The sequence below is a fragment of the Talpa occidentalis genome, unplaced genomic scaffold (genome assembly GCF_014898055.3).
Source record: "Talpa occidentalis isolate TD23 unplaced genomic scaffold, MPIMG_talOcc4v2.1 talOcc4.12, whole genome shotgun sequence".
NCBI lineage: Eukaryota > Metazoa > Chordata > Mammalia > Eulipotyphla > Talpidae > Talpa > Talpa occidentalis.
In genome coordinates this window covers 57,926,777-57,952,080 of record NW_023601212.1, presented here as the reverse complement: position 1 = coordinate 57,952,080, position 25,304 = coordinate 57,926,777, and the positions used below count along the sequence as shown (strand labels likewise).

Genomic DNA, 25,304 nt, shown 5'->3' with positions numbered 1-25,304 from the left:
TTTCTAATTTGCCGTATGCGTTGGGACACTGTGTTGTTGGGACTGGCCGGCATCTTGGGTGGGCTTCTCTGCTCCCCTCTGGTTCCTCCAGGAGTCATCTGTCAGTTTCAAGCAGTCTTTATTGGAGAAAGGTCCCTGTCCTAAAATGCCGATGTGGGGACACACTCCCCTGTGCGCCTGGTCTGCCCCAGCGGTGGGTTCCTGTTCCCCCTCTGGGCTTGGACTGCAGGCCAGAGGGGGTCTGGCATGGGCGAACTTCCCCTGCTCACCTCTGGCTCCTGAGGAAGCCTTGTGCAGGTAGTCTTTACTGAAGAAATGTCCCTGTTCTAAAATGGTGATGTGGGACACACTCCCTGCGCGTCCAGTCTCAGGCACACTCTTCTGCGCGCCTGGTCTGCCCCGGCTGTGGGTGCTCGCTCTCCCTGTGGGCTCAGACTACTTGTTCGGAAGGGGCCCGGTGTGGGCTAACTCCCCAGCTGGCCACTAGCTCCTTCAGGAGCCTGTGCTGGCTTCAAGTCGCTAGGTGGCGCCAGAGATCTCTCCTAGAGCCCTTGGGGAGCTGATTTTCCACCCCGTGGGACAGGGAGCAGAGCGGGGATGGTAGGGTACACCTCAACGGCTTTGGGGGTGCTGTGTCTGCCTTGTGCCCCACCGTCGTGGGGAACCCACGCCCCTAATTTCGTGCCCCGGGTCTCAGTTCCAAAGCCCTCAGTTCCAGGACGCGGGCTGTAGCCCAGTTCAGTGGCGCGGGAAGGGCGCCTTTTGCACAGTTCCCATGCCTGGACGCCTGGTTCCTCCTCACTCAGGGAGGGACCTTCACCTCAGTGAGGACCTCCGCGCATCTCCCCGCAAGCCTAGGTCATCTCCCAAGCCTAGGTCGCAGGCGCGGGGACCTGGGCAGCCGCGATCCAGGTCTGCACTTGCTTTTCAAGCGCGCCAAGCGCGCCGCTTTCCGTGCAAGCTTACCGGGCAGCCCGGCCTGTGTGCGCGTCTCCCGGGGTCTTTGTTCTTCTCTAATGGCGCCCGGAGCCGTTCCCTCACCGCCGCGGCGGATCCTGCAGGGTTCGCCTCAGCTCCCGTTCACGGGGTGTGGTGGCTGCAATAGTTCCTTTCCACTCACAGTCCCGCTTGCTGCGTCGTTTGTTCTTGTGGGCCGTTTTGGTTTGTTGTTTCCCTCCTCTCTGCCGGTCGGAGAGTGCTGCCTCTGTGGGCGGGGGAGGGGAGCAGGGTTCTGCGCTTCCCTCCCTTCTGGTCCTCTTTTATGGCCGCTTTCTTCTTCGGGCAGTTTGCTGGAGTCACCCGTTTATCTTCCGTGTCCCAGTTCTCACTGGGACCTGCCGCTTTTCCTCCCTATTAACTTTTTTTAATGGGAGATCTTACTCGCAGTGTCTCCTCGCCGCCATGTTGCTCCGCCCTTAAATAAATAAATCATTCAAGTAGAAGGCTGTCTTCTTTCTCCTAATCAAAAATGAATGGCTAAATAAATGCCCAAAGGCACATTCAGGGACCATTCATGCTGCTCTCTCCTTGTACCGGAGTCGCGGCAGCCGCCAGGATCGCGCTCGCCGAGCCCCCACCGCGGAATGGAATCCATTGGATCCATTTTTACTTCAGAATGTGGTATCTGAGAATGTAGATCTCGGTTTGAGAATATGTCAACAGGGACTTTGTCTTAGCCATCATTATTGTGCCGTAATGTTCTAGAGCCTTGGTTTAGGAAGAACAGAGAATGATCCACAAGACAATGGTCCAGACTTCCCCATGGGATCGTAGGCTGTCACTTCTGTGTTCAAAGAAAGTGGGGAGTCTTGCTAAGTCCTTGATGAAGTTCTCCAGTTGAGAGAGGATCAACTCCTCATCCAAGAACTACTCATATCACTGTTATCTATATGAAAGGAGTTAAACTCCTGTGGAGGAGCCGAATCAAACTAGATCATGATGAGATCTGAGTTATATATAGCTTGAGGGCTGACCGACTGCTTCAGTATCTCCATATTAAGAATCCAGTGAGGACATTTTCTCCGTGGAAGCGTGGCATGACTTCCACTTAACAAACATTTTGGGACACTAATAATTATTCTAGCAATAACATGAGCTAACACAATAGTGCTTCCACGTATTCTAGAAGTCTTTATATTAACTCATTTATATCACAAAAACTCCTGGAATAGATACTATTATTATCTCCATTTAGAAGTTAAGGAAACTAAGGCAAAAGGAAGTGCAAAAAAGTCCCAAAGCTACACAGCAAGTAAGCTAAAGCATAACACCAGATTCTGTGACAGCATAAGGCAGCAGCATTTGAACTATCGCCTCTGGGTCCCGTTGCTTTAGGCTTTTTGCTTTGACCTGTGAAATTTGGGTGGGTGAGTGGTGGGGAGTAACCTCTCTTAAGGCCTCAATCTTATAAAGACAGGAAATGGTGATCTTGGACCTTTGTTATTATGTGACAGTGGGCTAGCAGACTGTCCCCACCAGACACAAGCAGTGTCCCTACAGAATGATATTGCCAGATATTGCCAGAGTGGGAGAAATGTTGGAAAGAAGTAGATGTGGCTCAAGCCGTGGGGGCTGAGAGGACCCTTGGCCTTCCTGTAAGTAATTGTGGTGGGCTTGCTCAGAGATGTCATAATTAAAGGAATATCTTTTCATGCCTCTTATTTCTTGCACTTTTCTTTTTATTGTGCTGATCAAGCTGTTCTATCCAGTACCTCAGAGTTTCTCTACAGAGCATCCCAGTGCCTTACTCCCTGCACTGAATCTGGGCGCTTCTCTTTTCCAAGCACTGTGGTCTGGAAGCCTCAGCATGCAAGATGAAATACAATGACTTGATTTGTTAAATTGACCACTATTGCTTTTCCCCCAAAGTTATAACACATCGACTCTAAAGCTTAGAAAGTTTAAAAAAAAATTTATTTTTTCCAGCCTGTACATGAAGATTTAGTCTTCGGGTGGGAAATACATGGGGACATGCCCATGGCTTGGGGTCCCTCTCTATCTCCTCCTGGCCTCAGGTAGGGTTTCTAGCTGACTGACAACCTTTGAGATCTAGCATTGAACACTGCTGCTCACTAACTCTTGCTGGAGAGAAGCCAGTTGGTGGGAGAGGGGGTGTATGTGGAGAGCAGCCTTCTCCCCCCACCATCCTGCTGCCCACACCTACGTCTCTCGACCACGCCTATAACTGGGCCTCCTCAGTCCCCAGCTTGGCTTGGCAGTCCTGCTCTGGGCACCAGTCTCCAAGAAGTCTCTCTCTGCCTCCCCAGCTCCTGGGGCACCCGAAAGGGCAGTGCTGGATAGGTCTCAGTAACACAGACCAGTCCCTGCTTCATGGCTTTTGGGCGGGCAGACTTGGAACAAGTTGGCAGGCCTTATTCCAGTGCTGAGGGACAGGTACCCACATCAGGAAACCACCATCCTAACTGGCCCCATTTTTGGCAGTCTGAACCGAGAGACTAAGAAGGCAAAAGGAGAATGTAGAATTCCACCCTACTTTAAGGGCAGGCATGTGGTTGATGGGGAGTGGAGGTGCACAGGCCTGAGGGCCAGGTGGGGAAGAGGACAGGAAGGGGTCATTGTGTGCCACACCAGCTGTCTGCTGGGCAAGGCTGGTGTTTGTAGTTGCTCATCCTGTACCTCTTTCTGCCCTCAGGAGGGGCACCCAAATGTGACAGAGAATGGATGAGGAAAATATTTTCTTTCTCCAGCAGCAATTTCCTTCCATGACACTGGTTAGGACCTCCTCCTCCTCTCCCTCTTCCACCCCTCCCTCTAGTTCTTGCCAGGAAGGAAAATCCTACGTACACACCTGGAATCATAGACCAGACGAAAACACTGAAACCAGTCACCCGACTCTGCACACATTACCCACTTTCCCAGAGTGGCCACACTAAACATCTTTCCTAATGTACCTGAGATTGCCTGAGAGAGAGTGGTCCCTCCTCATCCTGGGCCTGTACCCACACTTCACCCTGCCTCCTTCTCATCACCTCGCTTTGCCCTTGGCCCACCCGCCACCACCTATCCTGTTAATGCAGCAGGTTTGTGAAAGGGTGGAGAGATTTTTGAAAATAAGTCTGAACCCAAAGTGATGAAGGGGGAAGAGGAGCTTTCTGAATATTGGATTAAGACTGGCTCCAAGAATATTGATATTCCCATAAGAAAGCCGTTAGCTTGCCCACTACTTTAGATCCCCATGAATATTTCATTGCTTGATTTAAGCCCTGAGATTTTAAAACACACAAACAAAGATGCAGACATAGACACAGACGGAGCACCTTTTTGGCAATGTAGGGATCTCATGCTGTCCTCTTGTGCTGGGGCTCGGACACAGCTCTGGGGTGATGCCATGTGGCAGCTTTGAGACAGAGTCATCCATCTGCTTCACAGGGATCTAAATTTATATCTAGCCAGGGACATCTTCTAGTGTAGCCAGGGCAAGGTTTCCAGAAGACAAACAGTGGTTTCAAGTACATTTGTGACTCACTGAGGAAGCAGACATTCCCAGTTATCCATTGCTGAGGGGGACCAGTTGTCAAATTAGTTTATTGTCTGTAGTTGAGTTAATGAAGGGGCAACTTAGTTTCAATTATAGTATTTTGGGGTAAAGCAGTTGTTGAGGTGAAGATTTATATTGTTCTGACCCTGAATAGGAATGGAGAGTCTTGAAGGATAGATCTATACATATTTCCAGTTAATTTCAAAATGGGGAATTTTTACTGGTTCCCTTGGTCACAGTGCTATACCACTCTGATATTTTGAAATTATCTTTGCATTACTATGACAGATTCTCATGTCATAATAGGAAAAGAGAATAATCATTCAACCATTCCAGGAAAACCTTTCAATTAAACCAAAATCTATTGGGCTAAATATTTTCTTTCTTAATCTGGCATTTATTAGAGAAGGGTTTGATAGAGTAGAAAGAACTGTTATCTAAAGTCAGGGTAGATTCATCTTGGTGACAGAGACAAGCCACTTACCTCATCAATTATTTTCCATTCTGCAATCACTAATTAAATGTTACCACATTGCCATCACTCTGTGTGTTCTAAGTAAAGACAATTAAATTCTAAATGTCATGGACAGGGAAATGAGGTTTATCATCTCATATAACTAACGGGTGGCTTCAGGTTAAACTAGATCCAAGAACTCACACAGATGTAACAGGATATTGGTATTTCTTGGCTTTGCTTTCTTGGTGTTGACTCCATTCTCATGCAGGCTCTGCACTTTGAGTGGTAAGATGACGGTCAGTATTTCTAAGTTTACAGCCTATATCTCAACTTCATGTTCAGCGGGGTAAGAATGCAGACTCCCTAAACATTCCAGTGTGGTGTGTACTGGGTGTGAATCTCAATGGACCAATTTGGGCTATCGATTTGATCTAATCACAGTAACCAAGGGTTAGACACTCCAACTGGCTTAGCCTGTCCAAACCATCTATAATGAGCAAGGAGGATGGATGGCTTCCCAGGGGAAATCAGATATCATGAGTGGGGCGAGGTGCAGTGGTGGAGTAAGTACTGGGCAGGTAAAACTGATAAATGCTCTTTTCAAGGTCATTAAATAACCTCCACATTGCCAAATCCCTTAATGAAGTCACTGTCCCTCTCTTACATGAAAATCAGTGCTATTTGACACAGAGGATTGCTCCTGCCTTCTTATAAGACTTCCTTTAATTTGATTCCAGGCTATGCTCCTATCTATCTGTTTTTATCTTCATGGATTGCTCCTTTACTGGTTCATTTTCCTCTCTTGTATTGTATCAGACAGGACTCAACCAGAAACCACCACTGGGTTTGAACAGAAAACTGTTTACTTTTGTGTGTTAGTAAAAGAGGTTAAGAGAAAAAGAGGGCTCTAAAGGATCAAGAAGTAGGAACTGTGAAAACCCACTCACAAGTGATATTTGAAAGGGAGTATGACTGCTGCAGCAGCTGACTCATGAGGGCTATTGAGTGAGGTCTTCTGGACCTCCAAGCCTAGTCACTGGTACAGAATCCATATCTACATGTCGGTAAATGAATGGTAACCTCAATTTCGAAATTGCTTAAGCCAAAACACTGGCATCAACTTCTCTTTCTTTTGCACTGTTTATTTAATCTCTCAGCAGGTCCTTTTAGTTCTACATACAGAATGTATATAGAATTAAACCACTTCCAGTGCTACTGTCCTTGTCCATACTCAGTTCTCTCTTCATTGGACAGTTGCATCGCCTCCTAAACTAGATTCCTTGCTGTGATCCTTTTGCTACCACCATCAAGTTCAATGGAACAACTGCAGTCACCTAGTAAATATATGAGCTAGATTACACCAGCTCACTGCTCCAAAACCCTTGGATGCCTTCACTACGCTCAGAACAAAAGCCCAGACTCCTATACTAGCTTTTAAGGCCCTAGATGATGGGTCTCCCTGTTACTTCTCTGATGGCATATCTTTCCTTCTGTCTCACTCCTTTCCAGTCACACTGGACTCCCTGCCATTCCTTGACTATGCACACATATATTTTTTCAGATCTTTAAATATGCTTTTCCTTATGTCTTCAAGTGAACTTTGTTCTCTCATACCACCTTCGTTTTTTTGCTTTCTTAGGGAAGTCTTTTTTTATTATCCTAGTTGGGCTCTCTTAAAAGGAATCTTTACCACACTTTATCTTTTTTCATAGCACTCATCACTCCTCATGTACTAAATACAGTCACATGCAGCACAGTAATGTTTTGGCCAACAATGGGCTGCATATATGACTGTGGTCCCCACATTTCTGTGGCCTAGTGATGTAGCACACACTGCTGGTGTACTCTAGTGGCAGTAACAAGTCATAGATGACGCAGATCCTTTCAAGATGATCTTCTGAGTTGCTGTGTCAGCAAAATAAGAAATACTGTTTAGACAGTAACCTATATTCTATGACATTCACACAATGGTGCATTTCTCAGAACATATATCCACATTGATGTAGTGCACGGCATATGGGGGCATTTAAGAAGCTGTTTTATTTAATGGAAGAATACATGTATGCTCTGGTAATATGTGAGAAATCTACAGTGGGACCTGGAACATCACAAAAACATAATACCAAAGTTCTTGCCTTCAAGGAATGTATAATCTAGTAAGAATACTTAGGTAGACATATTTACTATGTAAGGTAGCATATGATATACACTCTAGGAAAAGCTGTTATATCAAGTGTGTTTGGGATTTAGATCTTAGAAAATCATATTTCATTTAGGGAATCATGAAAGACTTCATGAAGAGGGTGGCATTTGAACAGTATTTTACTTTTTCTAAATAGAGAGCAAAAGGGAGGCTTTTAAATGGAGAAACCATGACAAACAAAGATCTAGAAGTGGGAATGTTTGAAACAGTGGAGAGTGCTTTTGGATATTTCTATCAGCAGGGAGAGCAGCAGTGGGAAGAGAGAGTGGAAAGCCACATTGGGACAAGATAGGCCACAAATGTCAGGAACATGAACTCAAAATTTATGTTGTCTAGTGAAAGTCACTAGGGCTTTGAAGAAAGAAGCTCTGAATGTCTTATTATATTTATGGGTAGAGAGAAAGGGACTAGTATGGAAAGGGAGAGGATTGAAGAAAGAAGAAATACTTGAAGTGAAATCAAATCTGGAGAAAGTGAGAGGAGTTAAAATAAAAAAGACCCTAAGCACATTGACAAGAGGACCTCCACCAATCCTCAAAAGAGAAGAGATCTGATAATACTCCCCCTCCCCAGATAATTTGGTTTCAACCATTTAGAAAAATGCCTCAGAAAGTATGGATATGGGTAATCATCAAGGATCAGCAAAATAAACAATTCCAAAAAATATGATGCTCATTGTTAACAGTGGCTAGGGTTCTGGGCAAAGCCATTTGACCAAAGACCACTCCATAGTCATTATTTCACAGGTATCCCTTTGAAACCATACTCCAACTCTGTTAGCATTTAGAAGACCTGCAGCTCCCATTTCATATCAGTCCAAGGCTAGCTCATCACCATCGAGTATTCACTCCCAGAGAGACCTGATGACGAACTTCTGATCTTTGCTGGCATTCAGCATCATTGGCCTTAGCTGCATGGTCTGGCAATCAGAATCTAAAAGAGAAGCAAGTTGTTGAATTTCCAAAGAAAATGCCCTAAACCTTGGCTATCAATCTAGTTATGAAAAATGATAGGTATGCTAAATAGCCTGGAAGTTTTATTATTATTATTATTATTATTATTATTATTATTTTAAGGTTTCATAATTTCTCCAGTCTCTGTAACCCCAGTTTTGAGCAAAATCACACAAAAACATAAAGGAATAGGCAATCATTTCCATTGGTGTGTTTGAGATACTTTGCTTTTAAAACTCTGTTCTGTTCCCTTCTATTCTCTATCAATACAAAATTCTTTGTCTTGACCAAGTTAATTGCAATCAAGGCCAACATACGTTGGGATTGGATTTTGAACAACCCTGGTATCAGCACCCTCTCCACTCTAACGTATGGATTCTAATGCATAGAGATTCTTTCCAAAGACTGCAGTCTCCAGGGTCAGATATCCTTTATGAATACTTTATGGAGAGTAGCTTTCACCCGAAGAAATATGCTTGGAGACATTAACTTATTGGTCCTCTTGCATCTCTGGAGACACTAATGATTAAGATGACAGGTAAATGCCTGAAGCCCATGCTGGTTGTACATCTTTTGGCCCCATGGCAGCTACAACAGTTTTGGAGTGAGCTCGCTGACTCTGTAATCCTACTCTCCCATTGAAAGACCAGGATAATATCAGGTTTATTTGTTTTGTAGTATAGGTGTGACTGGTTTCAGTGATTTTTTTTTTTTAGTGCCAAGAAATGAAAGGTTTGAAAAATTGGCCAAGCCTCAGACTTATTGATGCGCCCCTGTAATTTGAACTTTATGTTGACCTCTGGCATTAAATGATACTTATTAGTTTGTACATTTGTCTCCCTACAAAAATTATGAATTCCTTACAATTCACTTATTTATCATCACATTTTATCAATGTGCCTAACACTTCATAGATAATAAATGTTTGACAAATTGGCTTAAGTGAATTTGGGAAATAATTTCATATAGGAACTTCTTTTTCTTAAACTTGTTCTATGTCGCCTAGGCAGATTCCAAGAAAAGAGTGTCCCCATCATCAGAACATATGCTTCTTGGGCTTTATTACTTTTAGGGTAAGTCCTGTGAGAGTCTGGGAAGGAGACAGAATTTTTCTCACATGTCCTATCTTTCTTCTTTGATTTTGTTCTTCCATCATGTTGGACTTTGCCTCTGTGAAGGCCCCAAGACTCCTCTCCTCTGTTCCATATTGTGTCTCTCAAAGGATTTGACAAAATAATTTACCCTCTGGTGAAGATATTATCCCCCACCAAGAAGCATCAACTCAAAGGGGTTATAGAGTTTAGTGCTGGATCTTCAGTTAGCAGGAATCCCAATAAAGAAGGTATTTTGGGATAAGCCTGGGGGGAGTGGGAAGGATCTTCCCATTGTGCTGAAACTCCATCCCCAAAGTGGTTGTCTTCTCTACCAACCTGTCCCACCACGCCAGATGATATTTGTGTGACACAGATGTAGAATAATAAACCAGGAGACTTGACTTCTTGTTGTATATTTTGGTCCTTTGTGACATCTTACTATAAATTTCTTCCAGATTTTTTACATTTGCTCTCCCCAGAGAGATGCAAAAAGGTTCTATCAGTGTAAGCTATTGCTTTCAGCTCATCTTTGTCCGAAGTGACCAGAACTTAAAGTAAAGTAGTGCAGACATCAGGATCAGTCTTCTCTACTGTGACTCAGAGCTACTTGTGAGGGCTTTGCACTTTGGTGTAGGATGGGAAAGGTTCAAAACCCCAGACCATTCGACTGTCCCTCCTTAGATTACTCCTCAGCTGTTTTATGAATCCCCACAGACTACCTGGACCCCATATTTCCTAACAGCCCCCAAATAGGGATTTTTCCTTGGTTAACATGCATCTTAGTCCAAGATGAACACTATTGCTACTTCCTGCAAAATGTCTGGTGACCATATGCTGATTTACATATGTTGGTGTCCCCAGCCTGAAACTTGATTCATTGTGTCATCATCAGTGCTGGCTCAGTTGATGACTCACAAGGGTTGGGTCCATCACTGGCTTTACTGCCTGCCCAAGAAAGAAAGAGCATCTCATTTAGAACTTTGTCAAAGACTGTAGATCTTCAGAAGTAAAGGTAACTTTGTTCCTTGATCAGGAAGTTATTATAAGTAGGTTGAGCGCCAGTTACTGTGGAAAAATTGAAGACTCAAACATAGGGGATCATCTTTGTCCTCAAAAGGTTTATGGTCTAATGGGGAAAAATTGAACTGTGAGGATATACTGTGGTATGTCCTATACCTTCTGTGTGGATAAAATTCTGTAATTTCTGAAGTGGGAAAAAGTAGATTTGCTTGGGGAGGAGTTGGAAGTCACTTTGCAAATAAGGTGACGTCTTGGCTAGACTTGAATACAGCATGATGTCAAAGAAGGAGGAGGATGTTTGCATGAACAAAATCATGGGTTATTGTGGGAGCTTGCATTATTATGTGCCTCAACTATTCTGTGTCTTTGCCTTGATTTTTTTTTTTTTTTTTTTTTTTTTTATCGATCATTTTTTATTGATTATTTGTTGACATGATCATCTTTGGGATATAGTAGTTGAAATAAAAGATACAGAAATAGAATTCACCAATTTCTCTTTTCTTTTTAAGTGGCACCTATAAATTTTCAATCCCTTCTGTATTTTTTTTTTTTTTTTTTTTTATGATTTGAATGTTTTATTTTTTTTTTTTTTTTCGAGTTCCAAAATTTTATTTATTTATTTTTTTAATATTAAATTTTATTTTTATATTCCCTATACAATTGCAAACGCCCAATTCTGACCCCAATCCTTTCCCCCCCGCTCCCCAAAAGTGTCTCTGGTTCAGTTTTTTGTTGACTTTGATTTTCACTTTCTTATATTCATTTTCCTGGTCCCTTATTTAAGTTTTCTAGATTCCTGCTATGAGTGAGACCATCCGGTATTTTTCTTTTTCTTTTTGGCTTATTTCACTGAGCATGATCCCTTCCAGCGCCATCCATGTTGCTGCAAATTGCATGTGTTTATCTTTTTTGAATGCTGAGTAATATTCCATGGTATATATGTACCACATCTTCTTGATCCAGTCATCTATTTTTGGGCATTTGGGTTGTTTCCAAAGCTTAGCTATTGTAAACAGTGCTGCTATAAACATAGGAGTGCAGGTGCTCTTTGGAATTGATGTTTCTGTGTCCTTTGGGTAAATACCTAGGAGTGGAATTGCTGGATCATATGGAAGCTCTATGTTTAGTAGGTCCAGAAATCTCCACACAGCTCTCCATAGTGGTTGGACCAGTTTGCACTCCCACCAACAGTGCACAAGAGTTCCTTTTTCTCCACATCCTCGCCAACATTTGTTGTTGCTAGTTTTTTTAATATGTGCCATTCTCACTGGTGTGAGATGGTATCTCATGGTAGTTTTGATTTGCATTTCCCTGATTACAAGTGATGTTGAACATTTTTTCATATGTCTGTTGGCCATTTGCATTTCCTCTTCAGAGAAGTTTCTTTTTAGCTCTTCTGCCCATTTTTTGACTGGATTATTTTCTTTGTTGTTGCTGAGTCTCATCAGCTCTTTGCAGATTTTTGTGATCAGTCCTTTATCATTAGTGTTGGGTGCAAAAATGTTCTCCCAGTTGGTGGGGTTTCTCTTTGTTTTTGTTATTGTCTCTTTTGCTGTGCAGAAGCTCTTTAATTTGATGTAGTCCCAGCTGTTTATCTTTCTCTTCACTATCACTGCTTTGGGTGATGTGTCTGTAAAGATGTCTTTGATGTACAAATCCCGTAGTGTTTCGCCTATATTTCCTTCTATGTATTTTATGGTTTCAGGTCTTATGTCTAGTTCTTTAATCCATTTTGAGTTGATTTTTGTGTATGGTGTGAGGTAGTGGTCAAGCTTCATTCTTTTGCATGTAGCGACCCAGTTTTCCCAGCACCATTTATTGAACAAACTTTCTTTGCTCCAATGCATAGTCTTTGCTCCTTTGTCAAAGATTAGTTGACCATAAATCTGTGGGTTTATTTCTGGATTTTCTATTCGATTCCATTGGTCTGTATGTCTGTTCTTGTTCCAATACCATGCAGTTTTGATGATTATGGCTTTGTAGTATAGTTTGAAGTCTGGGAGTGTGATGCCTCCATTTCCTTCTTTTTTTTTCAGTAGAGCTTTGGCTATTCGGGGTTTTGGTGATTCCATATGAATTTCATCAATAATTGTTCTATTTCTTTGAAGAATGCCATTGAGATTTTGATTGGAATAGCATTGAATCTGTATATTGCTTTTGGTAGGATGGCCATTTTAATAATGTTTATTCTTCCAATCCATGAGCAGGGATGTCTTTCCATTTCTTTGTGTCTTCTTCTATTTCTTTTAACAGTGTTTTATAGTTTTCTTTGTATAGGTCCTTTACCTCTTTTGTTAGATTTATTCCCAAATATTTGATTTTTTTTGTTTCGATAATAAAAGGGGTGGTTTTTTTGATTTCTTCTTCTTCAGATTTATTGTTTGTGTATAGGAAGGCTACTGACTTTTGCGTGTTGATTTTGTATCCTGCCACTTTACTGAATTGATTGATGAGTTGAATTAGTTTTTGTGTGAGATTTTGGGGTTCTCTATGTATATTATCATATCATCTGCAAATAGTGATAGTTTGACTTCTTCTTTTCCTATTTGGATTCCTTGGATGTCTTTCTCTTGTCTTATTGCTCTGGCTAGGACTTCCAGTATTATATTGAAAAGCAGTGGTGAGAGTGGACATCCTTGTCTTGTTCCAGATCTTAATGGAATTGCTTTCAGCTTTTCACCATTGAGAATGATACTGGCTGTTGGCTTCTCATAGATGGCCTTTATGATGTTGAGGTATGTTCCTTGTATCCCAAGAATTTAAAGGGCTTTTATCATGAATGGGTGTTGCACTTTGTCGAAAGCTTTCTCAGCATCTATTGATATTATCATATGGTTTTTATATTTCTTTTTGTTGATGTGTTGGATAACGTTGATTGATTTTCGGATGTTAAACCATCCTTGTGCCCCTGGAATGAATCCAACTTGGTCGTGGTGAATTATCTTATGGATACATTGTTGGATTCTGATAGCTAAAATTTTATTGAGGATTTTTGCATCAGTGTTCATTAGGGAGATTGGCCTATAGTTTTCCTTTTTTGTGTTGTCCTTATTCGGTTTTGTATTAGTGTAATATTGGCTTCATAGAACGTGTTTGGTATTGTCCCTTCCTTCTCAATTTTTTGGAAGAGTTTGTGAAGGATAGGCACTAATTCGTCTCTGAATGTTTGGTAGAATTCATTTGTAAATCCATCAGGTCCTGGGCTTTTGTTTTTGGGGAGGTTTTTAATTACCATTTCAATTTCGCTGCTTGTAATTGGTCTGTTTAGGTGTTCTATTTCTTCTTTATCTAGCTTTGGGTGATTGTAGAGTTGTAGGAATTGTCCATCTCCTCTAGATTGTTGAACTTGTTTCCATATAACTGTTCATAGTAGTTACTGATTATTCTTTTGATTTCTGCTGTGTCCGTTGTGATTTCTCCTCTTTCATTTATGATTCTGTGTATTTGTGCTTTCTCCCTTTTTTCCTTTGTGAGCCTGGCTAGGGGTTTGTCTATTTTATTTATTTTTTCAAAGAACCAGCTCTTGGTTTCATTGATCTTTTGGATTGTTTTTTTAGTTTCAATTTCATTTATTTCTGCTTTGGTTTTTATTATTTCTTTTCTTCTACTGGTTCTGGGGTTTTTTTGTTGTTCTTTTTCTAGATCTTTGAGCTTCGAGATTAGGTTGTTTCTTTGAGTTCTTTCTTGTTTTTGATGTGAGCTTCTATTGCTATATATTTTCCTCTTATTACTGCTTTTGCTGCATCCCATACATTTAGGATATTGGTGTCCTCCTTGTCATTCAATTCAAAGAATTTTTTAATTTCTTCTTTGATCTCCTCGTTAGTCCAGTGGTCTTCCAGTAGTGTGGCTTTTAATCTCCATGAGGTAGGATAGTTCCTTGCCTTCTTTTTATGATTTATTTCTAGTTTGATGCCTTCGTGGTCAGAAAAGATGGTTGGTATGATGTCAATCTTGGTGTATCTGTTGATGTTTGTCTTGTGCCCCAGTATGTGATCGATCCTGGAGAATGATCCATGTGCGCTTGAGAAAAATGTGTACTCCGTTTTTTTTGGGTTTAGTGTTCTATAGATGTCTGTTAAGCCCAAATGCTCTAGGTCCTTATTTAGAGCTTTAGTTTCTTTACTTATTTTTTGTCTTGTTGATCTATCCATTGTTGATAGTGGTGTGTTGAAGTCTCCCACTACATATGTGTTTTCTCTGATGTCTGTTTTCAGAGAGGACAACAGTTGTCTGATATATTTTGGTGCTCTTTCGTTTGGTGAATATATGTTAATGAGTGTTATTTCTTCTTGAAGTATTGTCCCCTTAATCATAATGTAGTGACCATTGGGGTCTCTTTTTATTTTTTTGAGTTTGAAGTCTGTTTTATCTGATATAAGTATAGCTGTTCCTGCTTTCTTTTTTGGCCCATTTGCTTGTAGGATTGTTTTCCATCCTTTGACTTTGAGCCTATTTTTATCTTTTGTAGCTAAATGTGTTTCCTGGAGACAGCAAAAGGTTGGGTTTTGTTTCTTAATCCAGGCTGCAACTCTGTGTCTTTTTATTGAAGAGTTTAGTCCATTTACATTTAGAGTTAATATTGATATGTTAGCATCTGTATTTGCCATTATGTTTGTCTTTCCTTTGATTTTATTTATTTATTCTTTTAATAACTTTTTTTTTTTTTTGGTCTTCTTTCGTTGTTATTCGTCCCTCTGAGGTTCTGGCTTTAGGATTCCTTGTAGTATTTTTTGGAGTGGGGGTTTAGTCGCAATGAAATTCCGGAGTTTCTCTTTGTCTGGGAAGGTCCATATTCTTTCTTCATGGAGGAAAGAGAGCTTTGCGGGATAGAGTATTCTTGGTTGGCATCTGTTTTCTTGAGTCTGTTGACTATGTCCCTCCACTCTCTCCTTGCCCGTAGTGTTTCTTCAGAGAAGTCTGATGTCAGCCTGATTGGTTTTCCTTTGAATGTTATCTGTTTCTTCCCTCTTGTCAGCTTCATTATTTTTTCCTTGTCCTGGATTCTTGGGAGCTTTACTATTATGTGTCTTGCTGTGTTTTTCCTTTCGTCGTGGAAGTTTGGTGTTCTTCTTGCTTCTTGTATATCAATTTTCAGCTCCTTCTTCTCATTTGGGAAGTTCTCTTCAATTATATCCATGAATATTTTCTCTGTTCCTACATCTCTCTCCTCTCCTTCTGGAATTCCTATAACTCTTATATTTCCTTTCCTCATGGAGTCAGATAGTTCCCGAAGTCTTTCTTCATTCTTTTTCCTTCGTACTTCTCTTTCCTTTTCTGTTTTGGTTCTTTTTATTTCTGTGTCTTCAAGATTACTTATTCGTTCTTCCATTTCATCTATTCTGCTTTCATTGCTTTTCCCAGAGTTCTTTAGTTCCTCCATTAATTCTTTGATCTCCTGCATTTCTCTTACTTCCCTCTTTAGGGACTCAATTTCCTTCTTCTGATCTATCACTTTTTTAATCATGGCAATTTAAATTCTCTTTCTGGAAGGCTCAGAAGTTCTTCCAAGTTGCTGTCGTTGCAATCTGGGGAGTGGTTTTCTTTTTGTGGTGTGCTTCTTTCCTGAGGAGTTGTTAGGTTGCGTGTGGTTCTTCTACTCCCTACTGTCTGTTTTCTAATTTGTCGTATGCGTTGGGACACTGTGTTGCTCGGACTGACTGAATTCTTGGGTGAACTTCTCCGCTCCCCTCTGGCTCTTCCAGGAGCCATCTCTGTCTTCTGGGGGAGCTTTCTGCTGGTTTTAGGCAGTTTTTACTGAAGAAATGTCCCTGTTCTCAAATGGCGAAGCGGGATGCAGTCCCTGCGCCTCCGGTTTCAGGCACACTCTTCTGCGCACCCGGTCTGCCCCGGACGTGGGTGCCTGCTCCCTCTGTGGGCTCAGACTGCTGGTCGGAAGGGGCCTGGCGTGGAATAACTTCCCGCTGGCCACTGGGTCCTCCAGAAACCTTCTGCCCTTTTCAAGCAGTCTTAAGAAATGTCCTGTTTTATAGGGTGTTAGTGACTTTTTTTTTCCTGGTCGCTAGGTGGCGCCAGAGATCTCTCCTATTGTCCTTGGGGGGCTGTTTTTCGCCTCCCCCCACCCCGTGGGACAGAGAACAGAGCGGGAATGGTAGGGTACACCTCAACAGCTTTGGGGTGCTGTGTCTGCCTTGTGCCCCACCGTCGTGGAGAAACCACGCCCCGAATTTTCGTGCCCCGGGTCTCAGTTCAAAGCCCTCAGTTCCAGGACGCGGGCTGTAGCCCAGTTCAGTGGCGCGGGAATGGAGCCTTTTGCACCGCTCCCGTGCCTGGGCGCCTGGTTCCTGCTCACTCAGGGAGGGACCGTCACCTCAGTGAGGACCTCCGCGCGTCTCCCCGCAAGCCTAGGTCGTCTCCCCGCAAGCCTAGGTCGCAGGCGCGGGGACCTGGGCAGCCGCGATCCAGGTCTGCACTTGCTTTTCAAGCGCGCCAAGCGCACCGCTCTCCGCGCCAGCTTACCGGCAGCCCGGGCTGTGTGCGCGTCTCCCGGGGTCTTTGTTCTTCTCTAATGGCGCCCGGAGCCGTTCGCTCACCGCCGCGGCGGATCCTGCAGGGTTCGCCTCAGCTCCCGTTCATGGGGTGTGGTGGCTGCAATAGTTCCTTTCCACTCACAGTCCCGCTTGCTGCGTCGTTTGTTCTTGTGGGCCGTTTTGGTTTGTTGTTTCCTCCTCTCTGCCGGTCGGAGAGTGCCGCCTCTGTGGGCGGGGGAGGGGAGCAGGGTTCTGCGCTTCCCTCCCTTCTAGTCCTCTTTTATGGCCAGTTTCTTCTTCGGGCAGTTCGCTGGCATCACCCGTTTATCTTCCGTGTCCCAGTTCTCACTGGGACCTGCCGCTTTTCCTCCCTATTAACTTTTTTTAATGGGAGATCTTACTCGCAGCGTCTCCTCGCCGCCATGTTGCTCCGCCCCTCCCGTCTTTGCCTTGATTATCCTTTGCTTTGGCTGTTCTGTGCCTCTCAGTGTGCAGAAACAGGGAAAGTTGATAGAAAACCTCTCAGGCAAAAGTCCTGGCATGAGGATCTATACATGCTGAAAACAGCATGTGCAGAAACAGGGAAAGTTTGAGATAAGAAACCTCCCAGGGCAAAAGTCTTAGTATGAGAATCCATACATGCTGAAAACAGCATGTGGAGAAACAGGGAAAGTTTAAGATAGGGAACCCCTCAGGGCAAAAGTCCTGGTGTGAGGGTCTATATATGCTGAAAACAGCATGTGCAGAAACAGCAAGAGGTGTTATGGCTAGAGTAGCATAAACACTGAGGCTTTCCTTGGCTTTCTCCTTATTTCTCTACCTTGGCTGGTACAGCTGGTTATGCCTCCCTCGTTTACCTGCTTCCTTCTTTGATCTTTTTATTTTCTGATTCTAAATAAATATGAGACTGCCCTTGGAGCTGGGCTGTGCTTTCTTGGTGTAGTTCCTCTAGGGTCCCATTGTTCTGGACATGGACTCTGAGTAATCCATTTTCATCCCGCCGCCACATATCATAACGAGACAGGTTATGAACATGTTTGAATGCAGCATAGGTGATAGAGTATGGGGAACAATGGAAAATGGAGTGAAAATTGTAATAGAACCAGATTGTGATAGGTGAGGAATGTTTAAGTAAATTATTTGAGTTGGTCAGAGTACTTCAGAAAAGTGAAGTTTGTTGCTTTGTTTATAAATAATAAAGATCAGCATGAAAAAGAATAGTATTATTTTGTTACTTAAATACATTTATAAAATATGTTGTACTGATTATTTGTTTTGCTCCAGTTAACAGTATCATCTCTTGGGAAATGCAAATATTCCCAAATTTTTTACTTACTGTACTTTGACTTTTGGTTTTCTGATTTATTGAGGGAGGAGAGTAAGATTAGAGAACTGAAATGATGTAGAAAGTCACATGAGAAAGTGGAAGAACTGGAATATGAGCTGAGTTCTCCCATTTCTAGTCCAGCATTTGTGAAAGAACACCAGAGTCTTCTATTCTGGGCAAGTGTGTTTTTGGATGCCTTCAGGATACTCCAATCACTGAGTCTTGAGTCAAAGTACCACTGGGCCAAATGTGTGAGATAGGAAACAGCAAGATGAATGTGAGTGGAGATTGATATCCGCCTCTAAAACTTGTGGCTAGAGTTGGTTGCGCTCACAAGGTCTGGGTGATAAAGTCCAGTAGGTCTCACTAGCCTCTTGCATGGGCCATGCTTTAATGACCGCAGAGCTGGGTTAGACATCATCTTTTTTTTTTTTTTTTCCTTCCTTCCCCCTTCTCTCACAGTTCAGGCAGGATTTCTGTCTCTTCAGTGGCCTTCTCCAGTGAGAGAAAGGAATTTTTCTTCCCATATATTCAGAATATAAAATATATATTCAGAACATATCATCAGAGGATAATGATAATGAAATCCTGAAACTCAGGAATATTGTGTAGTTTATGGCAGAACTAAATGTGTATCCCAGTTTGTATAATTTTCAGGGTCTGCCTTAAACATAAACCCTTCTCTGCAGCATACAGGTGTCACCAGATCAGCCCACCCTGTCCACACTCCTCAGCATATCAGTAGTTTCTTAGTAGAGCATAGGTGTGGGGTGTGGCTGGCACTAGGGCCATTCTTATGTTGAAGATCTGTACAAAATTGAAGATTAGCTAACAAACATTTCTGTCATCATCATCATCATTTCCAAAGCATTTTTATATTATATTTTCATTTAGAGGCACTTGGATTGGTAGATGCAGTGGATTTTGCATTTAAGGAAACTGCTTAAAGGTTAAGTAGTAGGTTAGGAAACTGCATAGATTTAAAACATTTTTTTATTATGAATCACAAGTAAGTATATGTTTTATATTGTGATCTAGATTATAGTGCACTCTCATCTATTGTTTTTCATTTCCTTTCATTGCATTACATTTCAAATTGTTGATTATAGTCCAATAAATTGATTTCATGACATGCTAACCAACTGTGACTCTCAATTCTTCTCTTGAAGAAGAGGATCTATTAAAGCTTCTCGTACTCTTGTACACTATGGTTCCATGATACAGTGAGGTGTGAAACTATGAGTTGGTCACCAAATATCAGAGCCAGGTTAAATCTTGAAAGAGGAATAAGGCCTCTTGCCCTTCCCTACCATACCCTTCCCCATCCCCACCTCATTTTCAAGTGAGTAGTTTTTGGAGTTTTTCCCTCTTGATAAATGCTTTTGTATTTCTAAGTAATGTTCTTATTTTATTAGTTTTTAATCTATCAATTTTAGATATTAGCTAATAAATTCTTGTCACTTGTCCACCAGCCTCCCTTCCTTCATATGTCAGGCCTACCGAAACCAATGTGGCACCTCTGTTGCTCCTGAAGCTTCTGGATCAATGTGGTTTAGGTATGGAAGGGTATGTGTTCCTGTCTCCCAAATGTAAAAGCCTTAGTCCTTGGTCACACACAATACTCTCTCCTTTCTTAGGGGCAAAATTTGTAGCATGAGATCAGCACAAAACACATGCTTTCTGCAGGAAGGAAGACAGAGAGGGAGGAGGGAAGGGCTGGATTAGATATGTTCCTTTCTTGCTCCCAAATTTGCCATTTATATAATCCATTCACCCCAAGAAGGCCCTGCTAGGTCACGTCATCCACAAGAAAACACATAGCACTTGGGCATATATCCATCTCAGTTTTAATAACAGTTCAAGAGAAAACATGCTTCTCTGGACCCAGAGCAGGAAATAGAACTCTGAGGATCTGGTTAAAGGAAATAGAAACCTCCACTTGTACTTAAGGAATTTTTTTTTGGTCATTGGTCTGCCTTAATATTTCTATTGAATTGTATTTTACCACTCAGAAACTTACTACCAGATGCTCAGATCTGGGAGATCCAATTGTTAACATCATTGCATAAAATTAAATTAAAATTAAAAACCACACAAAATATTAAGACAAAGCTATGGATATGTCTGCACATAAATTAGACTGAAACTTAGACTGAATACTCTAAGAATGCTTAGCTCCAAAATTTCGTTACATAAGTCACCAATCTTCTAATGTGGGGAGTGGAGTCTGTTCGGCACCACCAACTGATTTCAACGTTGTATTAAAGCCCAGATCGGAAATGGAATCCTATAACTGACAGTGGATTATGACTAGGTGTTAATGTTTTATCTAAAGCCACAGACCAAATGTTAAAATCATACTGAAAGATCTTACTGCAGTGGGAGGTCACACACAACTCATAGGTATAATAACTTTAAGGGTTTCCAAGTTCCAAGACTTGAGAAATTTAGTACTCCCTTAACTACAGAGCCTGTTGCAAAAGATGAGCCTGCCAGCAGAACAGTATTCTGTTGCATTTTCCTGACCCTCGGGGGTTTAAATTTGCAACCTGCATCAGCAAAACTTTCGGCATTTTAATTCTATTAAAATCAAAGAGCCAAATTTCTGCCTCCTGTTACATGAGCACAATTTTTACTGACGTCAATGAAATCTGTGCATGCATAACTGAGGGCAGATTTTGGCCTGGGTTGTAGACATATGAGAACTGGCACACCACACTCACATCAAAACTCTGTCCCACCCAGCTTTCTGATAACACAGCCCCCTCATTCGTAACACTGTCCCCACACAGTCAGAGCTGGGCCTTGTCCCAAAACACAAATTAGAAGCATCATCTAATACAGAAATCTAAGCCAGATGCAAATTTAATGTAGATGTGGCAAAAGCCACCTGAGTGGATAAATGTCTAACTGCAGATTGTACAAGTAGATGGTGAATAACCACCTCTTAAAGCTCACTCAGTGCAGTTTCTAATTCATGGATTTGATTAGGTAGTAGAAGGGGGCTTGCACCTATTTCCACTCTACTGTTTGGTTGTCATTTTGTACTTGATAGTGCACTGTTTACCAGACAGACTCCTGCTGCTGGTTTAGTAAATGCTACAAATACCTGGTGCAGTGCCTGGGAGGGAGCGTGGAGGCTAGCAAATATCTATAGATGAATGGGGGTTATAAGGCAAGAGATAATAATAACAGCTTGCAATTACACATCACAAAGTGTCATGCATTGGTATACACACACACAAACACACATCACACATATAACCATTCAATCTCTTCACAGTCTATCATGCATGTAAGTTTATTATTTTACATATGAGGAAGCTATCCATAGAGAAGTTAAGAAATTGAATAGCTAGTAAGTGGTGGAGCTGGGATTTTAATCCAGGCAATCTGGCTCTAGAAATTCTCAGTTAAAATGCAGGAATTGTTTATTATTAATTTGTTGTTCACAAACTAATGCTTATTGATAGCTGAGAAATCATACTGAGAAAGAAACATCTTACTAGAAGGAGCTTCTCAGGAAATATTTGTGTGATCTTAATTTTCTAAAAAGTTTTTTTCCCAACTAGTGTTTATAAACATTGGGAACAATAATGTAACCTTCCAGACTAACAATACATTTTAGTCTTATGACCTTGTGGATATTTTTCAGCAGAAAGGGAAATGAATTTTGCAGTGCATTTTGTAGATGAATTTTATGTATAACCACATTTACACTTATTTTAAAGTTGCACTGACTTTTATCTCCTTTTTTCTGCATCTCTTAAAAAAATTAAATATATTTGGGTTAGACATTGCCAGTGTTAACATTCTGTTTTTTATTCTGAGTTATCTTGTACTCTATAAGGTCATATCTGAAGTTATAATTGAGTTTGATAGATACATATAGTTTGATATATAAACATTTACTTTATATAAGGTTTGAGGGTCATAGCTATAATCAGATAATTGAGCCCTTTCTCTTACCCAAAATCCTACAGGCAAAAATGGGGAGAGATAGCCCTATCTAAGAACTTGCCAGTCCTCTGTAGAGGTCATTTCTGAGCTTTGGTTTGGCTTTGGCATTGCTCAGGGTGGAATTTTAAGAGGCTTGTGGCTCAGCAAAAGACTTGCTTTCTTATTCTGGGCATATCATTGTCTTTCATTTTAACTGGAAATTTCTTACTTTGTCCTCCTACACCATGAACTCAAGTTTCCTTTTTAGCTTATTGCTCATGTCATCCAGAGATCTCTGGTGATAGTGGGCAGATGATATGCCACTGGAATTTAGGAAGAGGTCAAATCTTGCTGCTTCCCTTGGCATAAGGATATCAAGAAAGAGAGGGTTAGAAGTAAAGAAAGTGGAGGATACTATTTTAGTGATATTGAAATTGAAACAATATTAAGTATTCAATTTGCTTGGGGAGTGGCTTGTCATACTTGCCATACTCCTTATCTATTTGTACAAACAATGCACTTAGTACCTCACAAAACATCTACATTATGATTAAAAAGTTCTGGTTACTAATATATAATATATAGTTCTAATATGTATACATATATATATTTATAAACTAAAAACCTCACTCATAAGACCTTGTGCCACTTGCTCTAGTTTTATCATCTACAGCAAAGATTTCAAACTGGTGCACCATGAAGAATCTCTTCCAAAACAGTATGTTGATTCACACACACACACACACACACACACACATACTGTGTACAGGTGTACAGTGTTTCTTAAAACCTGATGTTTATAAGAAATCCATCTTACAAAGATGAGCTTTGTTTGTTTGATTTAGAGTTAAAGGCTGAAAGACTTAATCCTGCAAGCAAATGAAATTAAAAAAAATCAGAAACAGCATACTTATATCAGATAAAATAGACCTCCTATTAGAAAAGCTAACAAGGGATAGTCCCTTATAATCAGAGAAATGTATATTAAAACCACATTGAGATACCACCTTACACCAGTGAGAATGGCACATATCAAAAAAACAAGCAACAACAAATGTTGGCGAGGATGTGGTGAAAAAGGAACTCTCCTACATTGCTGGTGGGAGTGCAAACTGGTCCAACCACTATGGAAAGCTGTGTGGTGATTCCTCAACCTGCCAGCTACCATACGACCTGGCAATTCCACTACTAGGAATCTACCCAAAGGACACAAAATCATTGATCCAAAAGAACACCTGTACCCCTATGTTTATTGCAGCACTATTTGCAATAGGTAAAACCTGGAAACAACCCAAATGCCCAAAAATAGATGACTGGATCAAGAAATGTGGCACATTTACAGAATGGAATATTACTCAGCAATCAAAAAAAGATAAACTCATGCCATTCACAGCAATGTGGATGGAACTAGAAGGAATTATGCTCAGTGAAATAAGCCAGAGACATACCTCAGGGGAGGAGGAGGAAGAGGCAACAGAGGGAGGAAGGGAGGAGCACAGGGAACTGAGGTGATGGTGCATAGGTGCATTGGTAAAGGAAACTATGGGGACTACACCTCAGGGGGTAGGGAAGCAAATATTGTTTGCAAATGAACAATGATGTAAAAATAAAAAAATATAATAAAAACCCCCAAAAAACAACAAAAAAGAAAAGCTAATAAGGGATAGAGATGGACATCACATTATGATTAAGAACCTGACAGAACAAGAAGAAATAACTGAATGGTGATGGAACACCAATATACATATAACAATTACTAATACAGCTAAAGAGAAATATTGATACCAGTAAGAGAATACTAGGGGAATTTAATATTCCACTTACAGCTAAGGACAGATCAACAAGTCAAACAATAGCCTTAAATGAGGAGCCAGGGGCCTCCCTGGTGGCCTAGGGGTTAAGTCTCAGCGCTATCACCTCTATCAATTCATTCCCCAGCCAGGGAGCTAACCCACATATGGTGCAGCGGACCTCTCCTGTCTTGCCCACTGTTCCCCTTAGCAGTGTATTTCAGTAGATCTGCCTGTGGTGCTCCCCACTCTGTCTTTGGTGAATCCTCTCAACCCCTGTACCTCTGGCCTAAAACCCCAGTTCTTGTATGCATAAATAAATAAAAATAAATCTTAAATGAGGAGCCAGACCAAAGAGGTTTAACAGATATCTAAAGAACATCCCACCTGAAAACATCTGCATGTATGTTTTTCTCAAGTCCACTTTGAAGATTTTAAAGAATAAACTGTATGTTGGGACACAAGTCAATTGTCAATGAAACTAAAAAATTGAAAGTATATAAAGTACTCTGACTGATCAAAATGCCATAAGGTTAGAAATCAACAGGAAAAAACAGGAAGAAGGATCTCTATATAACGTTTAAACCACATGCTGCTTTAACAGCTATTGAATATAAGAGGAAAATAAAGCAAATCTGAAGTACCTCAAACAAATGAAAACGAGGACACAAGTTATCAGAATCTATGGGATGTAGCAAAAGTGGCTTTAAGAGGTAGGATACTAGCGGTACAGACCCATATGAAGAAATAAAATAAAAAACCCCAAACAAACAACCTAATAATGCACCTTAAGCATCTTTATAAAGAGCAACATGACCCCATATTAGTAGAAGGGAAAAAAAATAAAAATAAGAGCAGAAGTAAACAAAATAGAGACAAAAAGACTGTACATTACAGCAATGAAATTAAGAGTTAGTTTTTCAAGAAGATAAACAAGCTAGACAAAACTCTACAAGGAAGAGAGAACACATTAATAAACAGAAACACAAATGAGAATTTACCAATTAGCACAGATACCAAGGATGATGAGATTACTATGAAAAACTTATATGCTGATAAATTTGATGACCTTGAAGAAATGGTCAAATTTCTCCATCAGTCTAATTTACCAAGATTAAACCAGGGAGAAACAGAAAAGTTAAATAAAATGATCACAAGCATGGAAATTGGAGCAATAAAAATCTTCCCCCAAAACAAAAGCCCAAGATCAGACGGCTTTACAAGTGAATTTTATCAAAACTTCCAAGAAGAGCAAATGGCTATCTAAAAATTTTTTTAAACTCTCTAACTCATACAGAAAAATAAATTCCAAATGGATTAGATATAAGACCTGCAACAATAAAATATATACAGGAAAACATTGTTTATTTGTTCCCTGACATCACTGATAAAGATGTTTTTGGAGATTTGACTTCTGTGGCAAAGGAAATAAAAACAAAAATAAACAATTTAACTCAAGTTAAAAAGCTTTTTACATAATAAAAGAAAAATATAAGAAGATTAAAAAAAGACATCCTACTGATGGGAGAAAA

The 25,304-nt window shown here is 41.0% G+C and overlaps 1 protein-coding gene across 1 annotated transcript in view; it reads left to right on the top strand.

Annotated features, from left to right (window-relative positions):
• PAPPA2 (pappalysin 2) overlaps nucleotides 1-25,304 on the top strand; it is a 461,662-nt gene that overhangs the window by 117,523 nt on the left and 318,835 nt on the right. The window contains exon 4 of the mRNA XM_054693452.1: nucleotides 19,516-19,599. The gene's annotated coding sequence lies outside the window, so the exon portion shown is untranslated. The remainder of the gene's footprint in view (nucleotides 1-19,515; nucleotides 19,600-25,304) is intronic.